Source organism: Desmodus rotundus, chromosome 5 (assembly GCF_022682495.2).
Source record: "Desmodus rotundus isolate HL8 chromosome 5, HLdesRot8A.1, whole genome shotgun sequence".
Lineage (NCBI taxonomy): Eukaryota > Metazoa > Chordata > Mammalia > Chiroptera > Phyllostomidae > Desmodus > Desmodus rotundus.
In genome coordinates, this window is record NC_071391.1 from 52,361,051 (window position 1) to 52,370,624 (window position 9,574).

Here is a 9,574-nt window from a genome sequence, read left to right on the forward strand (position 1 = left end):
GAGTTTATTTGAACCAAACTGGTGACAATTTCTAGGAAGCAAAAGCTCAATGGATTGAGAAAATGCTCCCGAAAATGGCAGTTTTACCATTTATTGTATACATCAGAATCAAAGGGGAAGGCATAAAGGGGCTACACAAAATCTATTGGCGATGGACTGGAGATATGGGAGAAAGCAAAGTGGAGAAATCTCTGGGGTTGGAAAATAAATAGACACATACTTTTTACATTGGTAGCTGGACTGTTAACAGTTGACAATAAACACCATAGCAATAACAATGAGGGTCTTCGTAGTCTCTTGCTCTAGTGGGAGATTGTGCCCTAAGGGGTCTGGAAAAAGGATATACCCGGACCTCCCAAAGGTGTGTTATTATAGAAACCAAAAGACAATAGACAGACTCTGTTAAGGTGAAGATTGACCTTCATCAAGAAAGATACTGGCCTAGGACAGGACTACCTGCAATGACTCACTTCTAGCCAGCAAGTTTGCAGGCCTTCTTTCACCGGCTTCTCATGACATAAGGAATGATTACTCTTACCATTTCCATTTCACAAATGGCAAAGCTGGGCAGAGGGTTCAGGGGCTCATTTGCAGTCAAACACAATGCAAGTGACAGACTGAGCATCATACTTCAGTCTTTGGACTTTAAAGTTCATGCTCCTTCTCTCTTTCAAGTGACAATGAATGGGCCTAAGATTCTGACTCACTCAAATTCTTACCATACTGAGAAGACAGTTTTAAAATTAAAAACTCCAGCAAAACTTATGATGATATGGATGAGTCACCTCTTTCTAGTAGAGTGCCTGTCTCAGATATCTGAGTTCACAGCACGTGGAAACCAAGAGCAACCTATGAAAGCTGAGCCTCATATTCCCTCTCTGCCTAATCACACTCTTATTTAGGGGAAAACTTGTCATACGGCTTCCTCTCAAAGTCCCAAGTGAAAAGTGGGAGCAACATCTCCACGTTTTATGAAGCTGGTATAGGAACTACTTTCTCAGCCAAAGACGAGAGAGAGGAAGAGGGAGATATACTTTCTCTTTTCCTGCCTGCCACACACTGGGTCAGAAAGAGGCAGTTTTTATTTTACCTCCTTTATAACACGTCTTCCTCTGATCACAGGTGGAAAGGATGTTCACTGTTGTAAAATTCAGCTGGGGCCTCCACAGACAAGTTTTGCTGTTAAAGAAACAAAATAATTTTGAAAAGCTCTCACAAAGCTTAGCAAAACCCCGTTTTGCACATCTGAGGCTGAAATTTTGTTCAGTCTCTCCATTTTCTTAATTTTTTTCTTTTAGCCATCTTCCATTATGAGTCTTAAATTTTGTCTAAGACAATAAGTGTCTCTCTTTTACCAGGGCAAATAACGTACTCAGGAAGCAAAAAGAGTGCCATAATAATTTTAAAAATATTTTTTCTAGTACAGAAGGTTGGTATAGGTACCAAATGAATGTAATAAAACACTATACATATACCACTTAAGTTTCAAAAAATTGTAAATTAAAAAAAATAGTAGCATTTTATACATCTTGAATAATAATGATCATTACAAAATTAATTTTTATTTTACCATTCATTTACATCTAAATATCTTATTTCAGGATCATCTACAATTATTACAAGGCAACTGAAATTTTAACTTTTTTTGTTGGATATTTGCTCCCAGTGGAAGAACTTCGTGGGTGTAGGTGGGTATGCATGTGTGTATACATATGTGTGTACATGAATGTCCCATCCTCTGTACAAATATTCAATGAATTTTGGCTTACAAGTTATACTTTTCAAGTTATTTTATTTGCATTAGTTAGGATGTGAGTTACTCATAAATCATGTCCATTATTGGAGATACTGTTTAAAAGTATAATAAAAGCAATAATTTATCATTTCCTTTCATTGTATGCAGGGTACTGTGATATATGCACACGTGTATTTCTTTGCTTTGTCAGCTGACAGGGCCCAGAAGCAACAATATCCTGGTAGCAGTGAACAAAACTAGCACCTACTTCTTGGTTTCTAATGCCATTCACTAATAAAAGGAATTGGGGCTCCTCATAGAAGTGGCTGATTCTAGGATTGGGGCTGGACCAGGAAGTGAAAAATTGCTCAAAGAAACAAATTACACTCACACACACACATGCACACACACAAAACCATATAAATTCCAATGCTGAGTATGGAAAAGGGTCACAGAAGCCATCTGAAAGAGTTAGCAATGGTCAAAGCTGAGCAGTCCATACTGATATACATACATGATTGAGTAAAAAAACAATGGGAGATCATAGGCAAATCTTCCATGCAAAAAATCCCAAATACATTATGTAGATACTCCTCTCTTAAAGAGGTGGAACATAATTCCTCACCCCTTAAGTATAAGCTACACAGTGACTTTCTTTTAAAGAATAAAACATAAAAGGGGGGAGAAAAATTGGAACTTACAAAGATGAAGCCTGGAAAACTCTATCTCAAGCCAAGTGATTAGGACTAACATCAACAATGATAAGTCCTATTGATAGTATGTGTCTTTGATTGATAAGAGATGATGTGAGTGGTATTTTGTTTATGTGGTCTTCCTCCCCAAAACACATTAACCTAGTCTCACCATAAAAAAATAAATAGATTATCATACAAATCCCATTGGAGGGACTTTCTCCAAAATTCTTGACCAGTAGTCCTCAAAACTGTCAAGCTGCTCAACAGCACGGAGTCTGAGAAACTGTGACGACCAAGAGGAGCCTGAGGAGACATACCTTCGAAATGTAAGGGTATTCTGGATGGGATCCTGTGCCAGTAAAAGGACATTAGGGAAGAACTGAGGAAATCTCAGTAAAGAATGAATGTCAGTTAAAAATAATGTACCAAGCCCTGGCTGGTGTGGCTCAGTGGATTGAGTGCCTGCCTGTGAACCCAAGGGTCAATGGTTCAATTCCCAGTAAGGGCATGTACCCAGGTTGCAGGCTGGGTATCCAGCTGGGGGTGCATGAGAGGCAACCACATATGGATGTTTCTCTCCCTCTCCTTCTCTCTCCCTCCCCCTCTCTAAAAGCAAATAAATAAAATCTTTTAAAATAAAAAATAATGTATCAATATTGGTTTAAGAATTGTGACAAATATACCATAGTGACGTAAGATGTTAATTGTGGGGAAAACGGAGTGGAGGTGTGGGGAATACAAGAAATCTCTGTCATCTTTGCAATGACTCTATAAAAGTAAAAGTGTTATAAAAATTTAAAAAATATTTAAAACATGCACCTTCTCTATTACTAAATATACCATTCATCTTTATAAGGTGAGGCAAATTTCCATTCCTGGAATGCAAAATTTCCTGCCCCATTCATTATTCATTTATTGAGAGGCATGCTGTAGAGAAAAAATAACATATTTGCATGGGGATTAGGTCCATTACCGATGACTCTTCCTTAGGTAACTGTGGCCCCACAAATCACTGAAGTCATATAGACATTGAGAGAAATGCAAGAGTGTGTTAGACCCGTTTTAGATCTGGTAAGGCACAGCACTGCCAAGAGAACAAGGGCTGTGCCATGCAAGCCAGATCATGCTCATGTTTTTGACATGCCCCTTGCTTGCTCAGCTCTGTCCCCATGCTGTTCTAGCCTATTATTGTATGTGCATATGTATGCTTCCTAGTGTCTCACCACACGCCCATCACTGGGCGGGCAGGAGCCTAAGCATGGCTGTCAGAGCCTCTGCTGCAGTGTTTCTCTATAGTTCAGTCAGTCATCAATTGTACAATATGCTGTTGTTTTTAAAAGTGAAAAATTAACATATTGCTACTCAAGTGAATGCTTCCACCTCATCTTGATATGTACAAAGAGTGAACTAGGTTACTATGTGAGTTGGCTCCTCCATGATAAAATTTGAGAAGTAGTAAGGTTTCTTCTTTTTTATTTCTTGTTTTCCATGGTGATATTTACTGACATGTACCTTTTATTTAATATTGCACTTAAGTACAAGAAATTACAGTGTAGGATGTCAGAAAGGACAGCAAAAATTTAGAAAAGATTGTGCTTTTCAGTGGCCCAGAGATGGGCTCTTGAATGCCTATGCCTCTTCTTCTAACTCTTACTCAGTACTAACAGACAGTTCATAGGTCATGGTGTATTCCCTACTCTTCAGCTCACGTGGTGTGATCTGAAATATAAAGTCACAGTACCACCTATTTTTACTTAAACCCATGGAAATACATTGCGTTTACTAATGTGATGCTTTTTCTATGAGTTTATTCTGTTTGCCACGCAAAGATGAATTTCCAGGGTTTGGTTTTCTGCATTTTGGCCTCCCTAAACACTTCCTTGCACAGTTATCAGGAACCCAACTTCCAGAATGTGATCAGAAATGGCATCAAGGCTGGCTGTTGGACGGTGGCATGCTGACTCACATCCTGACTCCAGGGACCACCCTGGGTTTTGTTTTCCCCTCTGTAGGTCAATTTTATAGTTTCAACAAATCGAGGATCTGGCAGGGAAAACCATCCTTGCAACTCACCCAGTGTGAGTTTCAGACATTGTTTCTATAGGTTACTCTAAACTATAGCAGTGGAGGGAGGGAGGGTTGTAGCTGGGGATAAACTCGTGATTATCTGGACTTCAGAGAGTTGGGAAGCCTGGGGTTAACTCTTGCCATACGATCCTGGCTGATGGCACAAGCAAGAACAGAAGGAAAATGAACTCAAGACTGATCACAAACATCAGGAGTTCCCTAAACACCATGTCACCACCTTCTTTTTGGTACAAATCCTCTGCTTAGCTACTTGCCTCATTATTTCTTTTGAGGGACTGAATGGGAGAGAAAGAAGAGAAGGAAAGAGAAGAGAAGGGACAAGAAGAAGGGGAGGGGAAAAGGAAGTCCTTGGAGATTACTGCAGGGGTTACACATTAAGGGAAATCTTTTGAATTTCTGACTAACTCGACATAATCATGACTTGTCTGTCATCGATAAACAACAGAAGAGAAAAAGTTAGTGATGCTAGGAAGCTGAAGAAGGGGGAAGCAGATAGCTATAGGGTTCGTTATGTAACAGATACAACATGGTATATAGGTTGGTCCTTCACCCCAGTCGCTACACTATAGAGCTATTATTCCTATTTAATCAATGAGGACAATCAAGTGCAGGGATCCAAAGTAATTCTCCCAGAGTCTTATAATTAACAAGTGGTATCAGCCAGGATTCAAACCCCAGTTTGTCTAATGTAACATGATAAAATATTTCCAAGCTCTACCTGTATTATTTGGGACTACATTTAAACATAAATAATTAAAAAAAATTCTTTGTTATCTTTTTAATAATAATCTTTGTAGGGACTCTAAGCATGTGGAGCATTCAGAACACTTGAGACTCAAACCCAGGAATTCTGGCCCAATGTATGGCTCTTTTGCAGAGCTGCGACTAGGTTACCTCAGATGGTAAGGCAAAAATTGGATGACCAGCAGGGAAGAGGACTCTTGAAGAACTTTGCTGCCCTTTTTTGGTCTGTGGACTAATTTCACTTGGACTAAAATTAGTACTTTATCTTTTCTTCCACCTCTCCTGCTTCCTTCTTCTCTCTTCTCCTCTTCTCTCTTTCACTTTTTATGTGCCATACAACAAGGAGAGGAAGAACAGCTTCACAAGATTTTTATGCTAAGCAAATACACACACAATCAACTATTTTTAATAACATACAAACCCACTGCTTAAATAATCTAACTAATGAATATATATCATGATGTCCTTCAAGTTTAGCAGAAGTCCACAGAGATAGGACACTAGACTCGACGATCATGTCTGGGGTATCCTAGTGACACCTAGTGAATGACCGGTGTCGCAATTAAGTGACTTTCACTTGCTCTCCTCACACTTTACAAGATCTATTTCCTGTACAGTTATACTTCCAGCTGGCAAAAAATAATTTTTGTTCTCCTCCCCACTTGAAAAAATCATTGTAACTCTACTTCGATAAAATTTAAAAATGGGTAAACAGCATGTTGACAACTTATTGAGTGTCTGCTCGAAGCCAAGGTGGTGGTGGGGACAACCCAGGTCCAGCCACTGAAGTAAACTGTATTCCTTTGGTACATAACATCTATTCCATAAATAAGTATCTGTATGGCTCAATAAAGCTGGGGTCTTGGATAAACTCATGTAAATTTTTTAAACAACAGCTTTATGAAGATACAATTGATATACAAAGGACCGAACATACTTAATATGTACAATTTAATAAGTTCAAACATATGCATACCCCCATGATACTATCACCACAATCAAGGCAGCAGAGATGTCTAACATCTCCAAGAATTTCTCTGTTATTAATAGACATAGTAATTACCCAAACTTATTTGACCACCTACACATAGTTTTCACTTAACTTAATATTAATGAAACATACGACTGGACTAGTCTCCTCTACAGGCACTTTGGAAAATGCGGCTTGAAATTCAATGATCCACCCCTGTTCTGTGGCGATTTGTACCAACCACAAGAGGAGGGGCAACATGGTGATGGAAGGAAGGACCTCATCCAGCTATGCAGAGATGTTACAAAATAGAGTGGCTGCATAATTTTCATTTGTTATAGAAGTTTAGCAGTTTTGGAGCCCTCCTGATTGTTATTATTACATTTCATCTTCACGATGACTTGATAAAGAAGACAAGGAAAGTAACTGTATCGCTTCTGCCTCTACTAGCAACTACCACGTATTGAGTGTTTATTATATGCTAGGTACTTAATAAATTACCTTGCCTTTTGAAAAACAGCCTTTAAGATCCACTATGATCTAGTATGCTAATGAAGAAAAAAGCTAGAAAAGTACAGAGACTTCTCACACTTAGCAAGTGACTGAGATATAGCTGGAGCCCAGTTCTGACCCTTTCCCAGTATTTCTGCTCCCACCCTCACTTCAGGAGAACAACTGAAGATTTGAGGCTTACAAAAGCATTAGGACATGTCCAAAGTCAAAGAGTTGTACACACTTAATAGGAAAGAGGCTTTCCCCTTGACTTTAGCTCCAATCCAATCACGATAAGCACGCCTTATAATACAATTTTCATTTTTTACCTTCCACCCCTGCCCCAGTGAGGAATCTGAGAAAAGTATAGTTGACCTTTTAATAGGCAAAACATTGACTACAATTAAGGGGTATGAAGAAGAAAAGTCTCGTGGTTGGAAAATAACTCCACTGTGATTCCAGTCTAAAATGCTGTCATGGAATGTGTTAATCTAGGAGTTGGAAGAGGCAGGTTTTGGTCCTTGTTCTGCTCTGTAATATGTGATATAATCTCAGTTTTCTCATTGGTACAAAGGGGAGAATAACTCACAGGAGAATAGCCAAATTTAGAAAGGGCATTATGAATAAGACATTATTGATTGAGTGGGATTTTGAGGGTTTGGACTGCTGAAATAAAATGAGCATGTTGATTTGGGGTGACTCAAACATTTCTAGAGACAGGAGTTACACAAAAATGATTTGCCTTGAGCTCCTACCCACGTGAGGGGTGGCCCTGTCTAAATAATAGAATGAGTATGTATCATCCCAGCCTTGGACCAGTTAGTCAGATGTTCTGAGAAGTCTTAGTTTCTTCTTTTATAAATAAGTATGTTTATAAAATATAAAAAGTACTTGCCAGTATTTTTTAGAAATAAATGACCTAGGTTATACAAGTATAAAAGAATAGAATACACATTTCTTGAATGCTTTCTAATGTCCATCACATTATACATTTTTCAAGACCTACTGCAAAATAAATGTAAGACACAAATATACTTTTTAAGATAGTAAATCTAAGGCTTACGAACTTTAACTGTCTGGACCAAGAAAGCTGAGGACAGTTGTAGCTGGCATTTGAGCTTTGATTTGGCTGATACCAAAGCCCACATTTTGTTCTTGTCATCACACATTGCTTGACACATAGTCGGTGAGGAAGAAATTCAAACTCTTGTCCCTTCTCCTTCCCTTTAGTAAAATTTCTCTCCAGTAGCTCTTTTCCTGGCTATGCATCTGTGTTTAGGAAGATTAACCAGCTCATCTATACACAGTCAAATCCTGTGTGCATTTGCCTTGTTAGAATAGACTGTGGGAGTCCTGAAAACTGAATTATGCCAAGGTGTCTTACCAGACACACAGGTGTTAAGACAGCCTTGACCAGCCTGTTGAGACCTTTATAACTACCCTATAACTCAACCTGAAATACCTACAGGAGCCTGGGAATTATATAGAATATGCAAATTAAAACTCCTATGAAAAATCACACTGTCTTCCTTTGTAATGATTTCATTACTGATGATAATGGCAGTTGTATGTCTGAGCTCCAGTAAAACCTCCCAGCACCTCGTAGAAACATGTGGCTTGTAACATGAGATGGGAAAAAATCCAAAGTGGACATAATACATGCTATTACTTTCCTTTTCCCTTCCCCTTCTATATGAACCTGGGAGAGACTGTCAATTTATTTTTGGGAGTCAAAAGAATTTATTTATCATTTTTGCCTTTGTTTAACTCTCCTTTTACCTATTTAAGTCTGCTTCACAAGTGAAATTAATAATAAGAGCTAAATTTTGATAATTCCTAATGAAGGGAGTGAGTTTATGGGCTTAATCAGAGGTTTTCCCTGGTGCAGGTCTTGGGGCCAGGACTCCATGTAGTGAGGGCTTTGAAGCTCTAGGTTTGATATTCCCAGCATGCATCATCCCCTGGCCCCATAGAGCTCCCTTAGAAGTCCACAGAAGGATGGAGCATGCAGACAGAATTGCACACTGGGAGGATTAGGCTTCTATATTCAATTATTTTGTCCTAGTGAGGTAGACTTGAATGGGAAGGACAAAGCCCATCTTCACTCTAACACATCATTTCTTCTCTATGCTGAGCAATATTGGAACATTACTCCCCACAGCTCCAAACAAATAACTCATCATGGAGGGGTGCTGATGATTAAATACATTTTTTCAGGCCCCATAGTCTGGAATTTATATGCGAACATTAGGCTGGGCTCAGGTTGAAGTAGGTCTGAGTTAAAGCATGTTGTACACTGAGTATAGCAGGCCCTGCAGTCTGTTACTACTGTGTGGTGTTAGGCAAATCTCTCTCTATGTATTTATCAAATAAATATACTTCACGTACCCCTTGAAGTAAAACTTAGCATTAAATAAGAACATGCAAGTAAATATCTTATGCCTAGTGCCTATGTCACTCACTGCACTATAATTTCCTTTCACAGCGTAGAAAATATTGACAAATGTTCTAGCTCTATTTTTATTGCTCTTTCAATTTAGAAGTATCTGTGATTTTACAAGTGGTGCCAACCAGTGGGCAACAGGGTCCAGGGATTCCTGTGCATGCATTTTTTCAGCAAGGAGCCCACCGGGCCGGTGCAAGACTGCACCGGAGCAGGAGCTGTGTTTACAGGAAACTCGGAGTTCTGTTTGATGGAAACAAGCAGTAATGTGATCTCTCAGAGAAAAGCAATATTAATACAGGGAGATCCTAATATAACATGATGTGAAATTGCTAACATAATAAAGCTATATGACATTTCTGTCTCAGTGTGAGTTCTCCCTGGGAGCCAACCTGCTAAGGAAAAGG